The 26,742-nt window shown below is 34.7% G+C and overlaps 1 protein-coding gene across 3 annotated transcripts in view; it reads right to left on the reverse strand.

The window, feature by feature from the left end:
* Positions 1 to 25,447, reverse strand: part of LOC120767708 (zwei Ig domain protein zig-8) — a 197,259-nt gene extending 171,812 nt beyond the window's left edge. For 2 of the 3 annotated variants that reach the window (XM_040093931.1, XM_040093907.1), the window contains exon 1: positions 24,128 to 25,447. The gene's annotated coding sequence lies outside the window, so the exon portion shown is untranslated. The remainder of the gene's footprint in view (positions 1 to 24,127) is intronic. The other variant, XM_040093914.1, reaches the window with a different exon arrangement.
* Between the last annotated feature and the right edge of the window lie 1,295 nt (positions 25,448 to 26,742).

Below are 26,742 nucleotides of genomic sequence, written 5' to 3' on the forward strand. Positions count from 1 at the left end.
GCATGCACACGCACACACCGACACCCGTAGAAACAACGAACGCGTAAAAATTGGGAATACGGCTAGCTTTGGCGCTGACATAGCACCGCTGTTGCTATTGCTATTATATGTATAGTGTTATTGGTAGTGCTTAAGCTTTTATAAATAAGTATGAAATTGCTGTTCGTTCGTAAAGCTGTGCCTGCATTATCGGATCGACGACTCATGACAAGTTAATTAATTGAAGTATTTTGCACAAACTTGTTTTCGGCATTAAAAATGTCTTTGAAACTCAAATTCATTTTATCGCACTTAAACTAAATAAAATTTTATTATTTTTAAGAATTTTACGAATCTAGCTTGTAGGAATTTAGTATTGAGAATATTGTTAATTAGCCACTATTGAGATAATTTTACATTATTGTGGACATAACTATTTTACAATTATGACTTCAAACAATCATCGTGGTGAGGCGACGAGTCAGAATAGCTGTGGAATGGCAGGAATTCCCAGGGTTACTTTTTGTAAGCGTAGATGGGCAGATGCTAATAGCCATTGTCTTTCTGACGAATAACTTAGATGGTTTAATGTCTGTGGCCTACATTTAAAGAAGTGTAGTTCTATGGGAGGCACCTAGTACGACAACCAAAAAACGGCGATTTTTGGGAATTAAAAAAGCACATATTGAATCAAATAATTTACTTTTCTAAATTTTTTTAATATTTTTTTTTTTTGCAAATTTTCAAAAAAAATTTTATACGAGGTACACGCGATCTCACGGGGCGCTTTGAAAGTATCTCCCACTGCTGCAGTGATTTCGGTATTCGCCGTGAATGTAAACTAGTTTCAAATTCTGACTAGAACATATTTTCTGTATAATCATTTATGGTTGAAAAACAAATTTATGTAAAAATTTAAAAAAATGTTGCATTTTAAAAAAATAAAACAATTTTGTCGTTTTTGGTCTGCAAAAATTCGATTTTTGATCAGACCAAAAAACTGATAAGCCATTGCATAGAAGACTATCTGCAGAACATGCAGAAAAATAAAGAGATTTTATTATTTATCTCCGAGTAATCACCGCAGCAAATTTGAAAAAAAAGATAAGCTAATGTAGCTTCTTGACCATAGTGGCTATATTTTTCAAATTTGTAACTCAAAAACTTTATATATTGTATATCGATTGAAATTTTAAAGTATGTTATTTTTGAAGATAATTTTTTTCTTAATAAATTTACATAAGAGATGTTCATAACTACATTTAAAAATCATAAAGTTGGCATATATTTTACACATGTGCAAATATTTTTGCCAAAAATTTACTTTTTCTTTTCAACTTTCTCTCAAAAATTTCAAAATAATCTCTGTAATTTTACACTTTCCTTAAAAAATATTTTAGTTGCCTGAAATTGCTTCATACGATTTCATACCGATGTGAATTTTTGTTGCGCTTTAAATGCTAATGTTATGATAATTGAAAAATATTATTTATTTGCAAAAAAAATACACTCAGGTATATATTTTAGTTTATTATAATAATCAAAATTTATATGTGGATGCTATACTATATAAGTAATTCGTAAAATAATATCTGTTGTTTTCGGAAGCAAAATATGGTCCTTTCATGTTCGCGATATTCGCGCCGAACACGTCGAATACGGCACACCAAACGCTTCAAAACTCCAAGGTAGAATACCGCATTAACGTTTTGGCCGGGTGGAACAAATTCTTTGTAGACAAATCACTTCCCTTCGAATCATAAACACAAATCAGCATTGTCTTCACTTTTGACTTCTCCATGCGCGATTTTTTGGTTTTCGCAATAACTTCACTTCCAATCAATGAAATGTCATGAAATTCTCACTGGACAATCGATAAATAGATAGCAGCCTAACGCACCGGTCGCCACCAGGGGCCGCCAGATTCAAAAAGTCCTGCTTACTTTGGAACGCACCTTGAACACTTTTCCTGGCAGTGACTAAATTTATATGGCCCATAAAATATGTGTTGAAAGAGAATGTTTCATTATACTCTTGTATGTATCACTTAGATATAGGGATATATATATATAAATGATCAGAATGACCAGAAAAGTTGAAATCCGAGTGACTGTCTGTCTGTCCGTCCGTGCAAGCTGTAACTTGAGTAAAATTCGAGATATCTTGATAAAACTTGGTACACATGTGCCTGGGCAAGAAGTAAGGCGGAGTTCGTTAATAGGCGTAATTGGACCATTGCCACGGCCACAAAACCTTATTTACTAAAAACGTATAAAGTTCCATAACTAAGAACTATAATAAGACATACAACTCCAATTTGGCACAAAGTATCGCAGTAGCTAAGGGCCTCTAAGAGCTAAAAATTAAAAAAAACGCGCATGACTCCGCCCTCTAGTAAATTTAATGAACATTTCTCTTAGAGCACTAAAGCCACAATAACCAAATTCATTCAGGATAAAGCCGTTAAGCATCTCTGCCGACACTATAGGTTGAAATTGAGAGATAATACCGTCAACTTCACAAATAACGGTACTGTTGAAAACTATTGATATAAATCAATAATAAAATGCGACAAATACACCTATACCCGAGATGATATGAGAAAGCTTTGTGAAAGACGGTATAAAAATTGGACGATGGGCGTGGCACCGCAGACTTTTATGTAAAATCGCCTATCACCGATTTCAATCAAATGATACATGATATTTTTGTCACGGTTCTACGTCACAGTGTGAAAATGGAAGAAATTGGACAACCACCACGTCTACTTTTCATATAGCATAATTATACCCTGAACAAGGTATATTACGAGTTTTCGAGAGAAAAATTCTGCGAAAGACTTATGGTCCTTTGCGTATTGGCCACGGCGAATATCGCATTCGATGAAACGATGAGCTGTACGAAATATACGACGACATTGACATAGTTCAGCGAATTAAAAGACAGCGGCTACGCTGGCTAGGTCATGTTGTCCGGATGGATGAAAACACTCCAGCTCTGAAAGTATTCGACGCAGTACCCGCCGGGGGAAGCAGAGGAAGGGGAAGACTTCCACTCCGTTGGAAGGACCAAGTGGAGAAGGACCTGGCTTCGCTTGGAATATCCAATTGGCGCCAAGTAGCGAAAAGAAGAAACGACTTGCGCGCTGTTGTTAACTAGGCTATAATCGCGTAAGCGGTGTCTACGCCAATTAAGAAGAAGAAGAAGGTATATTAAGTTTGTCACGAAGTTTGTAACACCCAGAAGGAAGCGTAGGAGACCCTATAAAGTATACACGTAAATTATGAGTATGTTGAACTGAGTCAATTTAGTCATGTCCGTCTGTCTGTCTACCCGTCTGTCTATCCGTCTGTCTGTATATATACGAACTAGTTCCTCAGTTTTTAAGATAGATTAAGATATTAAGATGAAGTTTTGCAAACATCATTTTCCCTGGAAGAAGCTGCTCATTTGTCGGAACTGCCGATATCGGACCACTATAACATATAGCTGCCATACAAACTGAACGAACGGAATCAAGTTCTTTTATGGAAAACTTTCACATTTGATAATGTATCTTCACAAAAGTTGGCACAGATTATTTTCTAAAGCAACAATGTAATCTCCGAAGAAATTGTTCAGATCGGCTCACTATAGCATATAGCTTCCATACAAACCGAACGATCAGAGTCAAGGGCTTGCATGGGAAACTTCCTCATTTGACAAGATATATTCACGAAAGTTGGCACAGGTTATTTTCTAAAGCAACATTGTAATCTCCGAAGAAATTGTTCAGATCGGCTCACTATAGCATATAGCTTTCGCATTTGACGTGGTATATTCACGAAATTTGACATGGACAATATTGTTATCGCTGTTATGACACCACTTGAGAATTCAAAGACCTCCCTAATGCACACAAATACGCAAATTATATTTTTTCAAAAATTCAATCCAGAATTCAATGCTTTAAAGGCCACCCTAATTCACTTAAATACGCACATGATATTTTTATCTAAATTGAATTCTGAATTTCATCCAGTCTTAAATAAAGTAAATAAAAAGTGTAGAAAGCATTGATTTAAGAGCGAGATCAGAATTCACTTGCAGGCCGGGTGTTTTATATACTTACATACATGCCTCGGAAAAGTGGCTGCGATGCTAGTGCAGTGCTTGTAAGACAAGTAATCAAGTATGAGTGAGTGAAGGTTACATTAGGTGTAAATGTGTAGTATAAATTGTATGAAAACAATAAGAGCATTTTGTCTGAAAAAAAATGTTTCACTTATAAAAATTTGTATATATGCATACATAAGAATATCTATAAATGTCTAACAGTGTCTATAAAAAGTTCAAAAATAGTACCAAATAAATTATATACACATATATATACATATATACTAAATATATTTGTCTATATTCACCATAATATAAGCAATGAAGGCAACCGAGTAATTAACAGCATTCAAGCTCATCGAAGTAATTTCATTTGCTAGTCTCCTGATAATTAAGTACTGTTTATGAGGGTGTATATTTGTATATTTATATTGAAAAGTTTCCCGACAAGGGTCAAAGACGCAATTTTAGAGGTCAATATAATCAGTGGAAATGGCAGCTGTCACATGCACAAAGCACATCAATAACAACAAACTAAGGCATTGAGTGGCGAAACTTATAAACAGATAAACATAAATAAATACACACACACACACATGCAATCACTCCTGCACATATATTGAACATACGTATACACATACATCTATATATATACATATACATATACATAAAAAGTAAACTCAAGCAGCACGGCCCAATTCGCCTCCACCTCCAACTCACAGTACTTTTGTTATTACACACACACACGCACACACACTATGATGTATCTTTGACCTTTGTTCGTGCGAATGACAAAATGTAAAGTTGCTGCTTTGTAAATGTCACCAGCTTCGATTTCGTTTCTATCATTCAAGCAAAGTGAAATTGCCGACACAACAAAATGACAAACGCATTTTGTCTAGCTTTTGGCCTCAAAAGTACGAAAAATAAAACCAAATACGACAATGTGTTAAGGCACAAAGCAAAAATCAAAAAAAAAAGTAAATGAAAATAAATTATAAAAATAAAAATAAACACTGCGTGATGAAAAGGTCAAATTTGTGCTAGTATATAGGCACACAGCTGTGGTTTTCTGTTTTCGTTTTTTGCCGACAGCACACAGATAATTTAAAATAATGAAATATTCATACAACAAGGAGCGTGTGTCTAATGCCAAACCACGGTTGACACTTGTCTGCGAATGTGAAATGAATTTTGTGCCATGATGGCATGGCGTTTAATAAATTCCTTGTTTTAAAATACACATTTGTTATTTAAATTTCATTTAAGTCATCGAGTTCAAATGGAATGACGTGAGGGATTTCCATTCAATTTCGAGTTATATAATATCGAAACTCACTTCCTTTTGATAAACAAGCGACAAAGAATGTATTGGGTAGTTTAAAAAATCTTTTCGTATTTCTAATCAAATTTTAATTTATTTTTTATATTTATAATAATAAGTAGATAAACAAATATGTATCATTTTGGGACACCATTTTTGCCGTTTTTGGGCTAGAGATATTATTTCATCAGTGTAAATCGAAATTTCCAGAACGGAAGCGAGCGAACCAACTTCCGTCACTTCACAAATATTATTGGTGACTTGCGTTGCAATTTTATACAAAAATTTGAAAATATAGCGAATTTCCTCATTATTTTCACACATTTTTAAGGGGGTATTCTCATGTAAAAACTTCGAAAAATCGGTTTTTACTTTTGACAGTAAAACCTATTGAAAACATTCTGTGAAAAATGCAGACCGAAATTCATAGTATTTAATAAGTTACAGCTCATAGTCACCGACGAGTCGTAAGCGACTTTCTAGCAGGCGCCATTACAAGTCTGACAAGTTTCTGAAATTGTCATGGTCCTAAAAAAAGTATTCAACCGATTGCTTTAAAATTTACATATGTTCTTTTACTCGTTTATAGTTATCGTCCCTACCAGAATTGTTTATTTTCGAAAATATTTTCATATTTTTTTAAAACGATTTTTAACGGAAAAACAAGATTTACGTAATTTTTTTTTGAAATTCGACATTTTCTTGTTTTAATGAAATTGATTATATTTGGTAGGGACGATAGCCGCAGAACTAATGAAAAATAACCCATTCGATTTTTTTATTTCAGACAACATGAACAGCCGCTATCACCATGACCAGTGAACTATATTTTTTTGTTGGTGACTACTTTGATTTAAAAAAAATATATTAAAAATGTAAAAAACGAAAAATTTTTTTTTTGTACATTTCAAAATACAAATAAAAATATATTAAAAAATTAAAATAATTGAATTTTGTTGTCGCATAAAAAAAAATCTTCCTAAAAAGTGGTAAAGGGAGTACCCCCTTAAACAGCTGTAACTTTTTTCCAACTTCCCCTAATTTAATTAATTTTGGTTAAATGCAGCTCAAATGAAATTAAATGAATCTCACTCTTCCAACACTATGTACATATACGGTATGACACAAATTGACTGGTACAACTGCAATGACATCTATTGACGTATTATGTTAGATGGCTGATCCAGAGATCGTATTAGGACTGCGTTGAATCTCTACGTTCGATCTTACATTAGCAAAGCGCTTAGTGGCCAATACAAAATTGCACGGCGTGGGTCAATGAAAAAGGCTGTGGTGAGATCTTTCCAAATCGTCTTCTTCCATACAGCTTCTGCAGCTGGCGTCCAGTAAGAAAAATGTTCCTTCAAAATTGTTTTTAAATGTTTTATTTCAAGATTAATTTTTCGCGCAAACACTAAGCAATTATATAATTGCATAACGAGTACAACAAAAACATAAGCTAAAGTGATTTCAACTAATAAATAAAAAAACTCGCTTAAACTCCATAAGCGCATAAAGAATTTAAACACAAAAGCTTAGCGAATTTTATGATTTCAAGATAAAAAGAAGGTTTCCATACAACAATACCAAACACAGAACTTTCAAAAAAATGAAAAAATCATAACAATTTAAAAGGGTGCTTTATTTGCTAACTGCAGAAACTTCATTGAGCAATGCCCGCTTCCTTCACTAATTTTTATTTTTCTTTAAGATAACTACTTTTGTTTGTTCTGCTTTGCTCGCTTTTTTGCTTCGCACACGTTTTGTCCCCTATTTTATTTGCATTTCATGCCATTGTTTTCGAATGTTAGTCCTTGTCGTTATCCTTTTTACGTTTGCGAATTGTCTGTGTAATTTCAGCCTCATAATTATTGCTGTTGTTGTTGTTGTCTTTTTGCGCCTTTGTTTACTAAGCCTTTTGTTGCGTCTCTTTGGGCATAAAATATGATGAAATGGTTGTGTACGAGGACAGAACAATTGTGGTGGCCATTGTCTGCCATCTTTTCAGTCGCGTTTTATGTACTACATTTAGTTATAACTGAGCGCCTGAACACGCTATGACGTAATTTAGTGCTTTTGTTTGGTTTTTGGGCGATTTTCATTTTGACAATCTTAGTGTTGTGAGTAATGACTTCATCTACACCTTGCCCTAGTTTGCGTTTGTTAAGGCTCAATAGCAATTTTTCTCGATAATCAATATTTCCTATTAATATACATGTAGCCTATGCTTTTTTATAAACCAAATTCGGCAAATCACCAAAGAGAGATTAGCACCTTTGCTTTTTTTGCGCAATTAGTGAGAAAATATTTCTAATAGCCTTTGGCAGTAAGCTTTCAGCTATCTAATTCAACTATATAATTCAGCTATCTAATAATAAAGGAGAAACAATTAAAGGTTTGAATTTAAGACCTTGTTTACATACGCAGCGGTACCAGACGTTTTGTTCACTCTTCAGGCGATTCCTGCTAAGATCAATAATCGCGTTCGCCGTTACTTCCATAAGATTATATCTAATAGATTATGTGGAGCTGGTCAAAAACTTGAAAAATACGTATATTAAACTGGTATAAATGAATTAAAATTTGGTATAAATTGGTATAAAAACTATTTTTCAACTATAATCTTATATATCTGACCTTATTTATATCTGAGAACGCAATACGTGACTTATCCAAAGGCGTAAATTAATTTTGCGTCTCCCTCTTCAGGGTACAATTTTCGAAACCGCAATTCATCTTTGTGGAAGTAACTAAAGTTCCACAAATTTCTGTTAACAACTCGTTTTGTCTTTTCATATGTCCACGTTTGGCATCTTCAAGAGAACACAGTTTGTTAATAAGTGATTTCTTTGAATTCGTTTCTCCACATTTCACTCTACCACCAAAACCGTTAAGCTGGACTTGACACATTTACAAATATGCAAATCCATATAGGCACATATGTGCTTTTAACGACGAGTAAAATTCTGTCAGCCGCACATACACTTCTTAATTTACAGCGCTTGCTTCGTTTTCAACCTCATCCTACACAACTCAACTATTTTCTCTACCTTTTCAATACTTCCTTCCACATCTACTGCCACGGTTGCACTTGACACATATGTACAACTACACCCGAGCTCCCATTTATTTGTTTACCTCCAACGTGACGCACTTCACCTTCAAAAGCGCGGCGAGTGAGGGAAAACGAAAGTTTGGTATGCCCTTAAAGCAGTGAAATTGAAAGTAAGATGTAACGGAAATGTTGACTATCAGCACCATTCTAGTTTTTTTCCCCCACAAACCTCACGACTTTTCGCGCTACTTTACCAGTCTGTTAGCTTAATGCCATTAAGAGCGCTTAGCCTTTGCTTTGCTGTGTGACCTCAACAAGGTCGCTTGCCTCGGCTGCCATCCATCATTTGCGGCAGTTTCGGTGTGAGTCAGGCAGTTGAAAAATCTCAATTCGGTTTATTTGCATGAGAGCTTTTCAGCAATACACACAAATACAAGCTAAGTAATGCACTTAGATACTTAATTTAAATTTCTACAAATGTTCAAGTAGACCGCGCTAACCAACAAACCGACCGAGCCAAAGCCAAGTTCGCAGTGTTTTGTCTGCGGTCGAAGGACGAAAATGTAAGATAATTATTTGACATTTTTAAATGACACCAGTTCATACTGTTACACATACTGCAATATATGTAAATGCGCTCACATTTGTTTACAAAAATATGTAAAATTGGAGTGATTTCAATTGCTTCATTGTCCGTCCTCATTTTTACCTAAATTGTGGGTACCCATGTATACATGGCCACACATGTAAATGATTTTGGAACTAATCGTGCTTTCACTTTTCTTAGGCCCAAGAGATATTTCAAAATGGTTTACACAGATCCCTCCGATATTGCAACGATGCTAGTAAGATCTCTGACTATTAATCGTCGATTCTGAGACACCAATTATTTTATTTCATTGACGTATTGATCATCAGTAGATGTTGATGACTGTCCTGGACGTGGTTCGTCATCAAAGCGACCTTCTTTGAATAATTTGTACCAATCAAAAACACTTGCTCGCGACAACAAATTAACAGCGAGGAATCATAAAATTTTATAAACCTTTCCAACATTCTGAATGTTTCGGTATCAGAGATTTGATTCCACACACAAAATTTAATGAAATTTTTGGTTGCATGCTGCTTATGTTCTTCAGAAACGCAAGTAAGTATATACTAAACACTAATGATTATTTTGATGTGACATTTGGCACAGAAGTTACTGGCAGTCATAACAACCTACAAAAAAAATATAATTCGCTCAAAATTTAAATTAAAAGGTTTTACTATTTTCTGCCCACAGTAGTATGTATATATTTATGTATGTATTATAGAAGTAAATAATCGCATGTATGCCTACTTATACCAAGCTTAATTAATGGCAGTTACAACAATTTTAAGCCGCTCAGCAACATGTTGGACGTTGAATGCATGTAAGTGTCATGTTAACGGTTTTTTAAAGTAAATACACAACACTGGCAAGCTTGGTATTTGTTATAAAAATATATAGCTGGTCCATTATGTAGTACTATGTACGAGTATATGTATGTATACTCAAATCATATCGTGCTTTCAAGCTTAGATGTGTTTTGCAAACTAAATGTAACACAGTTGCAAAAAACATAGTTCAAATTTTTGCACTTAATTTAAACTTAATTAGTCTCAATTATTTGGAAATATGCGCGCCATGGTTAACCACTATATCTCCTTTTCTCTCTCTCTCCCTCTCCATTTGTACCCTATAGTCATAAGAGGCGGTGGATCAAAGCATTTGTGTCAAATTTTGCTTAGAAAAGGAAATAAGTGTAACAAAGTGTGTGAAATGGTATGTCTGCTATGAGAAAAATAAGAGTTTATGAGTGCTATACAATGCTTTTCTACGATGACTGTGAAGACGTTTAGGATGAGGAGCGCCTCGGATGCCACAGCGCATAAACAACCGATGAGAACTTGGAAGAAGTGAAAGCAGTGACTATGAATAAACACCAAATCACAATCAGAGAAGTCCCTGATGATGTTGACATAGCGTTTGGCTCATGCCAAACGTGAGTCTTGATTATGAAGCGCGTGGCCGCAAAACTCGTTCCGAAATTGCTGAATTTTTAACAAAAACAGTGGTGAATAGAATTTGCTTATCAATCATTAAATAACGGAAAATTACTGAAACATGTTATAATAGATGATGAAACACGGATTTAAGCATATGACGTCGAAACTAAAGCTCAGTCATCACTATTTTATTCATTGCTTTTAATAAATGGAAATCACCAAGCTCATAACACCACGGATTATGAATACAGCTGTAAATTTTATAGTATTGCAGGAGCATGTATATCAATATAATAGAAAAAAATTTCAAAATTCCCGTAATGTTTCGAAAATACCTCATACCATACTCTATTACTATTTGGTCGACCTTTCTTTCCTATATTTGCAGGGCCCAAGTTTTTTCCAAACTGCAATAGCTGGCCGTTCTGTTGACTTTCGCCCACCATTACTGGTATTTTCAAAATATTTTTTTATACAAGAACTTTGTGAATTGTATAAGATAATTGTGTTTTAGAACTGGTATAAAACTCTCATACAACTGGTATAAAATGGCATACATTTTTCTTGCGCTTAATTTAATATAAACTCTCACACAACTGGTATAGAAATATATTAAATTTCAGTAGCTGCAGTCAGCTGCATCGCCTTTCGGATCATTGTTTCAGGAAGCCTATGTTGCTTCATCGGATAGTAATAAAATTATTTAAAAACAAGAAAAAACGTTAACTTCGGCTGCACCGAAGCTAATATACCATTCACAGGTGCATTCTTTTAGTAACTATGTGTACAGTTTGTATGGAAGCTATTTCCTATAGTAAGCCGATCTGAAGAATTTCTTCGTATATTACGTTATTATCTTAGAAAATAACCTGTGCCAACTTTTGTGAAGATACATTGTCAAATGTGAATGTTTTCCATACAAGCCCTTGATTCCGATAGTTCAGTTTGTATGGCAGCTATATGTTATAGTGGTCCGATATCGTCAGTTCCGACAAATGAGCAGCTTTTTGAAAAGAAAATGATGTTTACAAAATTTCATAACGATATCTTAAAAAATGAGGAACTAGTTCGTATATATATAGACAGGCGGACAGACGGACGCACAGGCAGACAGACGGACATGGCTAAATCGACTCAGCTCAACATAATGATCTTTTATATATACTTTATAGGGTCTCCGACGCTTCCTTCTGGGTGTTACAAACTTCGTGTCAAACTTAATATACCCTGTTCAGGGTATAATTAATTTCGAATCTAAGGCTGATATATCAATACTAAGGCGAAATAAGATTTTGGTTTCTAGGTTATATGCGGTAAGACTCTTCCTTACTACCAGCCAGTTTTAAGCTGCTGTAAGATGAAATTAAGTTTTTCTCATTCTGTTGGCTTCTGTTCAACCACACTTACTTCCATCTACCATATATTTTGACAACGTAGATCAAAACCTAGTTTTATGGTGAACATGAGCTCATTTCGGATCAAAATGGTGAGTATAAGTTAATTTCAGACACAAAATCAAGTAAAAACTACTTTGATGATATAAAGAATCATTTACAGCATATGTAACGTATACGCACTGGTGCACGGCAGTCAAGTGAAATCAATTTATGCGCTTAATGCATTTAGACTTTTTTGCATTTTATGTCGAAATGATATAGGAAATTATATTTTTAAGTTCCTTACATATTTATTGATTTTTTCGGCAGATAATTTAATGTACACAGATTCGGGAACAATTGGAAAACTCCCACCAATTTATTGTAGCGTGCATCCATTAAATTCTCACATATTTAAATTCATTATTTCGTAGGTTTTAATTATAACACTCTCAATTTTTAAGCTATTTATTAATAATGTAATACTTTATAAATTGTGACAAAATAATAATTTAAGCTCGTAATAGGTTCACTAAGTTTAGCGACATTTAAAATTAACGGCTTCCACCTTTTGGAGTATTATCATATTCAGACACATATAATTTCTCTAAACACCGCAATTATATTTTTAAAATTTTCAATATACACAAGCGCATAAGTACATATTTGCAACCGCAGCGTCTTGCTATGATTATTTTAAGCAAATAAGTGAAAACAAACCAAATTCAATTAATTTACATTACTAATGTAATCGCTGAGTAAAAGTGCAAACAAAATACAAATACAAAATAAACACTAAGCAAACACGAAAAACCGCACATTTTCGCGTGCATGTGTGTGTTAATGTCGGCTTAGTCACTCACGTACATCGCCAGGTGGCGACCCATACTTGTATAATATACATATGTGTGTGTGTGTGTGTTTACATAGGTTGATGTACAATCGCGACGTTACTATTTACACAGCTGTTGGCGAAGCTGTAAACTACCACTACTGGTTTGTTTAGGGGTTTCTAAGGGTTATTTCTAAACTTAGTTTGCTTTTTCTGCTGGTGGATTGGCCCATCAAACATTCACCGATTTTCATATGACGCTTAAGGTTAGTATTAAATGAAACATAGACCGAAGTAGCAACTTTTGGGTTGCAAAACTTTTATTTTTTTCACCTTAACTCATGGACAATACAATGTTCTACATAAAAATACTAGAAAATCGTGAAAGCGTATTATATTATTAATGTAAATACACAAATGTTGGTGGATGTCTTGGTTTTTGTGCCAAACTAGTAGGAAATATATATAATATATGGTTATAAAAATTATTTAATAGTTTTTAAAAATAAAATTTCTTTCCACTTTGATGCTTGCATTGAAGGCAGCGGCTGCGCAGAAAGACTAAAAACAAAAAAATACATAAACTAACTGTTAACCAGAATTTAATACTCTGTCTTATATCTAGCAGCTTTTATTCACTACAGTTTTTTTACCAAAAATTATAGCAAATGCCTTGACTATAAAAAAATCGGAAAAATATATTTTTTTTCGCTTACAAAACAATAACAGCGACATCTGTTATAGAATATAATACTTTTGCTCACTGTATGGCAAATACTAGCAATTTTTTTAAACGGTAAAGTATTTCGAATATTTTTATCAATATCTCTCAATGTATATTTTATTTAGACAACTTTGTAGTTTAACTTTATGGCACAAAAGCGCAATTTCATTTAAAATGCTTTGTACGACTTTCAAAAAATAAGCAAAACCAGCAAAAAAACAACAACAAATAGTCACAATACTACACAACTTCGCCATCAAAACCATAAAGTCTCATTGTTTTCGCCAAATCCACTCAACATTGACCATTTTAAGTGCAGTATTTATGTGCATCGGTAGCTATATACCCCCTACGAAATATACTTCGCGCCATGTGGTTTAAAAAAACTTTAAATTGTCAATATAATAAGCTTAATCAAAGTAAATATGAATTTTTAACTTTTTTTAATAAAAGTTTTTGAATATGAATTGCGAGTTTTATAAAGCAAAACTAAAATTGTTAATTTTTTTCATTATTCAAAATGTTTATTTTCATTATGAATAATAAATCAGACCCCATAACAACTTTTATGTAATCACATTTTCTCAAATAAAATAAAAAATTAAAAGTTAAATTCAGCAAAAACCAAATTCATCAACACTACTACTTTTCTACTTTTCCTACAAGGCATGCCGGCGCACATACACAACAATAACGCAACCACATATACTTATACACCTAGCTATTTGCAATTTTTGTAAACTCTTATTTCATATTTATGCATTTTTTTCTCTCCATTATACTCTTATTTGCATTTGTATGAAAGCGCTCGGTTTGCGTTTTGTATGTTTAATATGGTAATTTGTTTACCTACACAGTGTTATTGTGCCTGTTGTTATCCTTTATTGTTTTGCCGCCGTTGTTATCATCCCCATTTGTTACGAACACACGCACATTTAAGTCAACAATACGTGTATGTGCGTGTGTGTGTATACAGCGCTCAAGGCTACGCATGTTTTGTGCGCATTTAATGCAATTTTATGCAATATTTTTGTAAATAATTGTTTATACACAAATAATTTTCCATTATTTACACAAGTTATCAATGCCGTAACCGAAAGCTGTGCACTTTGCCATTTGCGTTCACTTATACAATGACAATCGGTTGTATTAGGAAATGCGATATTTGTTGTGCATATAAAAGTGAGGTTTGTTTTAGTCAGCTCGTGCCATTCTCTGTAAAGTTTTAATAATTATAAATTGCTATATGTTTGTTTGCATAGATAAAGCGTTTTCCCTCGTGAGTTATTTTAAATCTCTAATCTGTACTAAGTGGATTCCTACCTTCGATCAGAGTACGTATAATAGTGGAACAGAGACCAAATATTTAAGACATTTTTCGCACAATATCTTTCAAGTACAGATATTCCAAATATAACCCAAATACATTTAGAGAATCGATATACTATCACTTCTCTTCATATCTGAGATGTGACATAGAGCGACATAAAGTCGCGACTCATTATAAAGCTCTATTTCTTAAATAGGCAGTTGCTATTCAGATATTTCTCTGCTCTCTTCTGTTTTCTACTCAAGGTTAGGTTAAGTGAGAGGTCGAGCGTAACAGGGATCTCATTTGGACAGCTAAGAGCGCCGTCCGTTGTCGTACCTTAAACTCCAATATAATTCATCACAAGACCTTTACAAATCGACAAAGCCTTTTGAGCTTAACACTAATTTGTTGAGACGGCTAATGACAGGTTCAGCTAATTCTCCTGCTTCGCCGAGGGTAAGACTGCCGAAATGTTTCAAAATCAGTTTCGAAAAGTTTGGTGAAGTTGCCATTCGCCATACAATTTTGGCAACTAGCTGCCGACAAACCTTTTAGCCTTACTGTTTTTCAGATAATGTTTAGAAAGAACTGCTACGATTGCGGCATTTTTCTAAAAGCAAGTAGTTTAGTGGATCCCCTGCAGTCAACTCTAGTCCAAAATAACATTTCAATTGATTCAGTGCTATAACGCAATATGCCAATAAATATCTAACTCGTGCCTTCTCTGGCTAGCTCATCGACTTTGCAGTTACCAGCGGTTCCACTGTGTATTTTATAATCGAACTCTGAAGTAAACTCTCTCTGAATTATACTAGTAGAGTAAATACTAACCCATTTACACAACTTATAGCAAATTTTGAATGCTATATTTTTGGAGCAAGATTCTGAGTATATAGGTCAGAGTAATTACATTTCGCTCAATTTTTTTTCTTTCATGTAAAACATATTTGGCTTTTTATTGTCACCGAAACTAGTGCCGATCTGAGAATGTCTTTACTTTATGCATTTTTCACATTTACCTTTTTGTGAATCATAACTACTTTAATTAGAAGCTGCTGATAAAATGTGTTCGGTCAGTTTGTATGACAGCTGGCGCAAAGCACCAGTGAAATGCCAAGACTACGCTGAAAGTATCTGGGGTCCCACGGTATGATACACTGAAGAAGGTATCGATAGTGAGGCCCCAGAGTCTGTTAAAATTCGCATCAAACGCAGGCATTCTAAACGATGCCTACTCTTCTTGGACTTAACAACTAAACTCCACCTGTTACCGCAAAGGACCAAAACTAGTCTATGTGTGGCTTACGTATGGCAGCTAAATTCTACAGTGATATGATCTGAGCAATTTATTTCGACATTTCGACTAAGTTAAGCTTTTACGAGATATCCATCGTTAAATATCAATGAAAACAAAAAAATAAGGAACGATTTTGGTGAAATAAATTTTCTAAAATCAACTACTAGTTTGCAATTATTTTCTAAAAACAACTACTAGTTTTGCAATTTAAAATGATTTTTTATATGGTTGGGTTTACGAAAATCTCATAACAGATCGGTTTCTAGAGCATTCAATTTCCCACAAACTCTATGAAACAAGATATTAGATAGTGGTTGGAAGCGAGATTTTAATTTTTCTATCTGATAGTAAAAAAAAAAGAAAACTGTAAGTCAGGTTATCTTTTCGTTACAGTTAAGAGCTCATACTTCGAGAGATTTTCTTAGTACCAAGCGAAGACATTATTCCATCAGTTTAAATCGAAATTTCCAGAATGAAAGCGAGCGAACTATTGTTGTGCACACGAACTAATACATCATCATCTCCGTAAACTTCGCAAATTTCATTGGCGGCTAGCGTGACATTCTTTCCTTTTTTATATAAAAATTTTAGCGAAATTCTCAATTATTTTCACTCAATTTTGAACAGCTGTAACTTTTTTTCAACTTCCCTAAATTAAATATTTTTTTTTTTGTTTAAATGAAGCTTGAAATCTCAACTTTCCAACACTATACATATGTACTGGTGTACTGGAGATATACGACTGCAACGACATCTATTGACAAAATACGAAAAGACTTTTTCGACTACCCATATATTATACATATTTTAGAGCATCTCCAACGTTTCCTTCTGGATATATGAAATTTAATACAAATAACTTTAGTTATCTCTTTAACACTTTCTCTCATATATTTATATAGTATTCAACAGGTGTATTCGTTAACTTGATTACCTCACACTTTTTTTTTATAATTTCGTTAAAGAGTTTCGCTGACACGCGCGTGCTTATTCAATCATTTATTCATTAACCGCAAGCCGTCGCAACAACTCCAGCAAAAACTACAATACAACACATATTTGTTATACGTCACCATTTTTTGCAGCGTTTTTTCGCTGGTGGCACAGCTTTTGACCGCAGATGAAATATCCATAAACAGACAATAAAAATGCAATAACGCAATACTCGCGAACCCCGTAAGTCGCTCTTGCGGGATCTGCATAACTGTGGTTGACAAAAGCCAACAACAACCACAACAACAACAACGGAACAAAAATGTCAGCAACACAACTAACACAAAACTCTGCACAAAGCCCGAGTAGTGTATCAACATAAATAATACTTTTTTTATTAGTTTTGTCCTCCGCTTGGACGGTGGCACCGCAATTGACTCTGGGGGCCACCGTACTACCCGTGACAACTAAATTATTAATATCAAATGGACTGAGCGCGCGAACAAGTGTACGCACACGCAAATAAATATGCAGCTAATGCAAACATTTGTGTGCCTCTGTGTGTGTGTATGTGTTGGTGTGGGACAGGCGCGCCGTTTGCATAAAATTGATTGTGTTGTGGTTTGGTGTGCATACATATGTATATGTATACGAAAATACCAACATGCATGGCAATTTCAAATTCCACACTTTTTATATTTGGCTCATTGGCTCACTCGCGCACTCTCTATACATGCATATGTTTGCGTGTGTGTGTCAACCTCCCATACGGACGCATCGACATGGGAATGCATATAAATTTCGCACCAAAAAAATATTTTCACAAAAATTTGCAATAAAAGGTGTGGTTGTGCGGCGACGTTGCCGTATTTTTTCTGCTTGTGCGAGGTTAAGAATGTATAGAGAATTTTGATAGGTGCTGAGGTGACATATTTTTTCACGATTTGGCAAGTATTCCATATTATAGCATCGCACTGCAGGAAATTTCAATTGAGCGCCAAAAATGTCAAGTATTTTTAAGCCTATGTAGGCCTTTTTTTGAGAATTGGTGGTATTGCAAAAGGGGCTATTAAAGAGATGAGAAATTTGTTTTTGGTTAATTTATATTTAAAGGAGTCAGTCAGTGTCTGCCTGTGGGCCAATAGTTTAATGATGATTTTATGTCTGAGAATCATTCCTTATTCGGTTTAAACACCACAAATTTACCAATTTTTATGCGGTATGTGCCAACTGAGACTAGAGGTTGCTTAGTTCAATAATATACCGTAGCAATATTCTAAACCCAAACAGAGCACAGATTTCAGATTTACACTGTGCAACAGAAATCTTTACTATTCATATTTTTTTCGTTTTGAACATCAATCAGAATTAAACTGTATGCAAAAAACACTCATAGTTATTCCTTTTTTCATTTAATAACCTCTTTCATAAATTCAAACAAAATTCAGTTTAACACTGTGCAACAAAATATAATAATTTTTCGAATATTGCTTTCTATTATGCAACAAATCACTTGTACTGTATTAAATACAAAAAATCAAACAAAATTCAGTTTTACACCGTGCAACAAAATATTATAATTTCTCGAATATTGCTTTCTATTATGCAACAAATCATTTGTACTGTATTAAATACAAAAATTCAAACAAAATTCAGTTTTACACTGTGCAACAAAATATAATATTTTTTCGAATATTGCTTCTATTATGCAACAAATCATTTGTACTGAATTAAATACAAAAATTCAAACAAAATTCAGTTTTACACTGTGCAATAAATTATAATAATTTTTCGAATATTGCTTACTATTATGCAACAAATCATTTGTACTGTATTAAATACAAAAATTCAAACAAAATTCAGTTTTACACTGTGCAACAAAATATAATATTTTTTCGAATATTGCTTCTATTATGCAACAAATCATTTGTACTGAATTAAATACAAAAATTCAAACAAAATTCAGTTTTACACTGTGCAATAAATTATAATAATTTTTCGAATATTGCTTACTATTATGCAACAAATCATTTGTACTGTATTAAATACAAAAATTCAAACAAAATTCAGTTTTACACTGTGCAACAAAATATAATATTTTTTCTAATATTGCTTCTATTATGCAACGAATCATTTCTACTGTAACGAATACAACCTCTACAAGGTATCCTCGTAATTTTGTCAACTAACTTAATTACATACCTTTATTAAACATTTTTGATACCCTTCGTTCAAAAATTCGCTTGAAAATATGCTGACTCAATGCTGTCAAATTTGCATTGCATATAAATTAATAAGCAATAAATACCTAAAGCCTGTAAGCTGCCAAATCGAGATTTCTGTTACTCATAATTTTCATTTAGTTGATTTTTTCTATCTTATAATTACAAAAAGAATAGAAAACCGTTACAAATAAGAACTCATACTTGGACAGTCTTTCTAGAGCTGTCCAGCAACCAATTTTTCAGAGAACAAGATGAAAAGAAAAATCATTCGCTTCTTGCTAATATCCAAGTACACAATCCTATAGATAAAATATTTGAAATCTCTTTAATATTGATTTCTTTTTCTGGAGACAAGTGTTTCAAAATTGGTTTTCACAAAACTCCAACTTTTAAAACTTGAAATTACAGCTCGATCTTATGCAACATGTTGCAAGCGCATATATGGCATTTATCACGCCACAACTTACATATTTCACAATTCATATTCACAGCAACGGTGCATAATCTGTAAATAGCATTTATCAAATGTCACTCGACAATCATAATTCACCGCCGTTTCCTACATAATTCACTCACATTCGCACTTCATTGACTTTGACGGTTAAAGTTCTTGACTTCGTTTGATTTTAATTGAAGTCAATTTGCGCGCACCCACACACACAGACACCCACGCAGCTGCACACAAGGTCGCTGTGCGCGCATAAATACGAGTACACATGCATTTCCATATGCACGCTTATGAATAAATAACCGTTTGAAGTGATGCGCCCTCATGACTCTTGCAGTCATGTCGGGTGTGTGTGTGTGTAAGACTGTGTCAAGCAAAATAGTTACCGAGTGACGCTCATATTACGCGGCGTGAAGCGAAAGAAGGCGACCCACATCGCGTTGAATAGGGTGACGACACAGATGTCAACTGTTCGATCGCACTGTATTGAGTTACTTGAGAATTTTTTTTTTTTAATATAATTTAAACAGCTTCATATTTGCGGTTTTTCATACATACATATGTACATTATATTTATTAGTCACTTCAGTCATAGAAATATTAGTTAATTTTGGCTAGTAAATTTTGCTATAAAATAATATACATTTTTTCCAGTAGAAAAATATGTATTTAACTACTGTTTTCAGGTGAATGAAAACAATTGCTACAATTTATTACCGCAATTTTTGTGTGTTTGTTTCAATTTCATGGCCAGAGCAGTTATTTCAACTGCTAACTGGCAGCACCAGCAATATGTAATTTCTTGAAGGCAAATTTGTTAGTCATTAGGAAATTAAAGCTAATGTAAAATGCGCATACACACGCAAGCATAAATATATGATTATTTGCAAGTTAACAAATCCGCAAACAACAGTTAGTTGCATATGTGAATTTCTAAGCACGTGGCATAACCTTTTTATGCACAGCGTCTCAAAGCCAAACACGATTAATTAGTGCAAATATTTGTACAGCAAATGCCATTCATAATAAACTCGTAAACATAATACATGCTTATAAATATATATGTATGTATACGATATAAGTAAATATATATGTATACGAATATATATGCCCTTTTAGCAACTGAAACATCAATTATTCACAAATCGAGCACTTACATCGCTGACAAATTACTAATACGCATTTATTTGAAAAGTGCTCATCAATTTAATTAAGCCGCCATATTTATGACTAAAATGTTGGCCATTAAATATGCAACAATATTTGCTGATGCATTTGCTAATGTCATATTCTGTCGCATACCGCATATGACATAGCACACACACGTACACCAACAAAAAGTTAAAAATGCACATTTGACAAAAATAAACAATTTGGTCAGTCAAATATTGTTTTGTGAGCTTTAGCAATTAGTTTACTAACACACACTAACATGTTACACCAAGTCGAAAAAAGTTCGCAAAAGTCAAACCAAAATTTGCTCGAAATGCAAAATATAACAATATTTCTTTAATAAAATATTTATTGGTTTCTAAAATACACGTTATTGCCGCTGAAATTATATGTTTTCATTAATTAGTGCTTTTAAATTCGCAACCTGCTTAGCAATTACTGTGCGACATGTCGTATACGCAACATTTTGCATTAGAGATAAATATACATATGTAAACGAATTACAACAATGTTTTTGAGTGTGTGTATTTACTAAATTTAATTATTATTTTGATTTTCTGTCAGGATTCATGTGTGAAACACTGAAACTGCTTAAGGGGTCAGTAGGGTAATCTGGCCTGCTTTTTGACATTTTTTTTTCATAGAAATTTTTATTCTAACAGAACTTTTTTCACATAGATGAGGTATATCGTGGAATGTAGAAACAAATTTTTTCGGAATTTTTTGATGTGATGACATCCCTCGAGAGAAATGACTGGGTGAATGAGATGCGTTTTTTCACTGGCGGACACGATTTCCCATGCTTGGATCATCTGAAATACAAGAACCTAATTTATGCTTAAAAAGCCGTGAATGGTTATCGTCCCTACTAGAATCATGAAAAAATGTTAATAAATAAAAGTAAGTAACGCTTTTTTTTAATTTTTCCACATGTTTTTTACATAAACTTTGTCATAACATTGTCAATACGAAATTAAAAATTTTGAATCTAGTGGGGACGATAGCCTGGCGTTTTGTGAACATTTAAAACTTAAGCAAATCGGTTGAGTAGTTCGACCGGAATCATGTCCGCGTTTAAAGTTTGAGGGGTGCACTCGGAGCTCTCCGCATGTCGAGCGGTATTATGATTTTTGAGCCTTTTTCGAAACCTTCCAATGGTAAAGTGGGTTGCTACATTAATTCTAAGGGTATAAGGCAACAGAAAATTCAAAAAACCCAATTCCTATTCTGCGAAACACTTTTAATTTTAATTTCTAGTGAAAGTGCGAAAATCCTCATTTTGCCATAAAAAGCCTGAAAATACATCTCAACATGAAATAAAATAATGTTAAACTTCAAAGCGAAACTTGCAGATGACAGTAATATATTTTGACGCTTCAGAAGCTATAAATCCTCAGATTCTGATAAAATTCAAAAATTCAAAGCTTAATTTATTTATGTGGCATTACATTAATCCACGAATGCTTATCAAAAAATGGGCTTCTGACTGCAGTGCTTATTCATAGCTTCAAGCTGTTGTTGATAAAAAAGAGTGTTATTACAACAACAAATATCTCAATTCAGTATTTTCGGTTGATACTAGGGACACAATAATAATATATAGTATATGTAATTTCACTATTCCTACAGTGCTCCCATCGATAGACATTTGTCATTCTGAGGGCAGCGACGACGTCTCATTGTTTCTCTAGCCTTAAATCATGCTCAACACATTTTAGCCAACAGCACATACCATTAACATGCCACATTCTAACTCAATACGCAATACTCTCTGAGTTTCGTTCAGGTACCTCACAAACCATCACCAATCTATACAAAGCAAAGTCAACCCAATGTTCGAAAATAGTAATATTAGTTATATAGCGGCAAGATCAAGCCGTCGATTTGATCAGTTCTCAAAGGTAACCTTTTATTAGTAGAAAAAAATGTCTCATTTTCATTGAGGTAACTCACATATTTGCCGATATATGCAGCATAGAGCCACCAGGAAGTTCGTAAATATTTATATCAGGTATCTAGGGGCTCACGAAAGTATTGACCCAATACAACCAATTTTAGGCATTCATACATAATAATAATTATGAGGAAAAGATACTCTCCAAATCTCAATTATATAAGTATGTCTCACACATTGGCCGATATTTTCGACAAAAAGTCAACCATAGGCTGTGAGGGTCCACATTTCCCGTTCCCACGACACTCGGGTCTACGTAATCGGAACGGACCCGGATTTTTATCCGGCCGCTACAGAATTCTGCCGCTACAACAGCAACAACAACAGGTCCACATTTCCGCTATTTGGGGGTTTGAATGGTTTCGAATCGATTTGGACAATTTTTCCCCATAAGGTGACACACCTCAAAGGCAATATTCGCGTAAAGTTTATCCCGCTATATTAATACCTTCGTCATTTGTATCCGGATGCAAAAGAATCAGATGGAATTTCGGCTATCATCCGATATCGTATAGCATAGGTTTAAAAAATGTGTCTCGTGCAAATTCGGGTGATATAGCTTTATTGGTGCTCTTCTTTATTGTGATTCGTTGTGCCAAATTATAGTCTTATACCTTAATTTTGCGGCTTAGTTATACGTTTTATATTGATGCCGTTTTATGGGCATGGTTCGATTACGCCCTACACAAAACTAAACTGAACTTCCTACGGTGCCAAGGACATGCCCACCAAAGTTTCATCAAGATAGTTTAATTTTTATTCAAGTTACAGCTTGCACGGATAGACGGATGGACAGACAGACATTCATCCGGATTTCATCTCAAAAACTTGATTTTGATCGATCCGATTGTATGGTAACTACATGTATGCTTCTGATCTAAACACTTTGTTTGCAGCTCGTAGTGTTACCTTGATCAATAATTCAGGCCAACTTTCAAGAAGATATCTTGGAAAATCGCGAATATAGACGAGCAAGGTTAAATCAACTCAGTTCGACTGATCTTTTATATATTTACTATATAAAATCTTTGAGTATTACTTCACCAAAGTGTTTCGGATATTGCAAGTTTCATGGCATTCCTCTCACGGGTATCAAAGAAGGAAAGAAATGCAATCTGAAAGTATACGATTTCAAAACGCATGTTTTTTGAACAAATTGAAAATTTAATTAAAAATTGTTTAGTTCAAAAAAGACGTAAATACTGAATAAGAATCTACTTTGCAACTAAGCGATGCTTAAATGCGCAAAAATATCATTGCCATGAGACAAGGCTGCTATATTCAACGGCATTATCCACCAAATGTTGGATAAAAAAAAACTTTATTTCAACTAAAAATCGAGAAAGCAAAGCTTTTATTACTCAATTACCTGCTTCAATTTCAAAACAGCATAAGTCGATACTAAGAAATCTGTGCAGCACACCAAGAGTTGCTTTATTCGTTTCCTTTTTTTAACTTAAGCTTTTTCACTAAACATCACTATGTTTTTTTAGTTATCCTTGCGCTTTTTAAACACTTTGCGTTGCCAGCAAAGTTTTTTTTATTTTAAATCGTTGTACAATTTCGCAGAATCCACTCAGGCAGCGCTTGGGCGTCGCATTTTAGCAGCTCGCAACCCTTTGATAGCCAAACTGTAGACAGTACCAATTAAATGCATATGGATAAATGAAATGGATCGGCTTGTGGCGCTTAAATATGCTTCAGATTTTATGCTCCAAACTAAGCCAAACACCAGCACTGTCCATTGCACACACACAGTATGTATGTTTGTATATTATTTATATTCCATATGTACCACAACGCTGGAGCACACACTTACATGCTTGAAACACATATCACTCTTTGGCGTTTTGCACACCACTGTGTTTGTATGTGTGCTTTGTATGCAGACAATTTCAACTTTCGCTTTTTGTCAATTTATTGCTCATCCGCAGCGCAACAACAATTTTCACCACAGACAGAAATAAATTGAATTGCAAACGAATTATCTTGTAGCATTGTATGGCACCGAATTGAATGGCATGGAATCAATTAAATCACTTCGACCGTAAAGCACATGCACGCTCCACTGCTTCACTCAACGTATGTATGTATGTGTGTGTGTGTGTGTATAAGCGTATATGTCGGTTGTCTCAATGTTGTGACATGCCTCAGCTCACCACAGCACAGTAACACTGTTTCACTGCTGACTGACTGAGCGCCAGCACTGAAATGCTTTAAGAATTTCACACATATACATATATGCACGTGAGTATGTGTTTGTGCGTCACAGAGGTGTTTGTCAGACTGATTACGCACGCCAAATAGCAAATGACCACCGGCGCCAACTTTCTTCAATATTCCTATTTTCCGCTCAAACAATAGACACACGCTTCAACGCACCACGAAATGTCTGCGACGATTGACGGCGTTGGCTAATTAGTTAACGGTGCGCGGGCACTTTCTGTCACATAGGCGCCCAGGCGCTTGCACTAAACTCGTGGCACTTCCGTCACACGTGTGTTAATATTTCCTTTGTGTTGTAATAAATTATTCACGCAAAAATGTGCGGCACAACGCGACATGTGCCGTGACTACAGCTACGTCAGCTACGATGGGCAAAAACGTGTGTAAACAGCGTTTATGACGAACACGGTGGCTACGCGCTCACAGCACAGACACGAATACGGACGCGGGCACAACATGTACGAACGGCGACGACATTGGTAATGCGACTGGTATCTGCTGCTGCTGCTGTAAAGCGTTAACCAACTCCGTCAACACGCCGAAGACTACGACGGAGGCCTGGAAAAATTCACACACACTCATACACACACACGAACCTGCACACGCGTAGCGGGAACAATACGGCACAGCAAGGAAAAAGTCACAGCACGCTAACATAAAAAATCAGCCGAGCGCAGGCGACGAAGAGTTTGCTGGCAAACTTTGTTGTAATTGCAGATTTTGTTGTGATTGTTTGATATCCTTGCTCAATGCCTAGCTTTATTTTGTTGTTATTGCTAATGCGACGACGGCTGAAGAGAGTCATTTTCGCAAATACCCATATAAACATTTGCATATACACACGGCTGTTAATATGTATTAGCCTACAAATCGGAGAAATTTCAGCGCGAACCAGCTATAATGAGAGCGAGCGCAGTTGTTGGAAGCGTTGCCAGCTCATGCGTGTTTTCGACAAATTGTGTGCTAAGAGCAATTACAGCGCTATGGTCTATGACATAATTAGGCTGTGAGAGCGGCAGATATGTCGTAAATGCTGCGATGCTAGTGAAAACGCCTAAAAGTGCGCTATAAAAATATGCGGTACAACATTTGGCAGTCACGCAGTGTATGCCTTTAGTTGCGCTTGCTGGCACTGCTTTGAGGCAGTCAACGCAAGTACGAGCACAGCAGGGCAATACAAGTCTTGTCTGCGCCTATAGCCGCACTATCAATTAGGCATTTCGTACTCTCTTGTGCCGCTTTGACGCTCATCTATGAATGCTTTCTCTTCATGGCTTATCTTAAGAGCATGGCTGTTGTTTTCAGCATAGCGCTGCGCTCTTTGTGCGTGTGCTGAATTATGGGTGTTGTTCACGAAGAATGTCAATATATGTTTAGGCGGGCGCATGCGCCACTAGCAGGTGCAGTACTAGCAGTACACTAGCAGCTGTAGAGTGTACTATAAAACATGTGTTTTGAGCTGGGAGTGACGCATATGCAAGATAGTGCCTTTGAAATATATAAACATGGTTTTATTTTAAATTATTTTATTTTTTTTTTTCTCTTTTTGAAAAAATTCGTTTTTGTTGTTCTTAAAAAAATAAAGCTTAAATACAATTTTGCATATATACATATATGTATATTTTTAAAATGCAATTTTTTTTAACATAATAACTTTTTCTAACTGCATTTAATTCGTTACTCTTCGTAGTTGCTTTCCCTCACTTGAATATCATATGCCTTAACAGTTGCCCTCTCACAGCTCACAGTCTTCCAATG

Source organism: Bactrocera tryoni, chromosome 1 (assembly GCF_016617805.1).
Source record: "Bactrocera tryoni isolate S06 chromosome 1, CSIRO_BtryS06_freeze2, whole genome shotgun sequence".
In the NCBI taxonomy this organism is placed as follows: Eukaryota; Metazoa; Arthropoda; class Insecta; order Diptera; family Tephritidae; genus Bactrocera; species Bactrocera tryoni.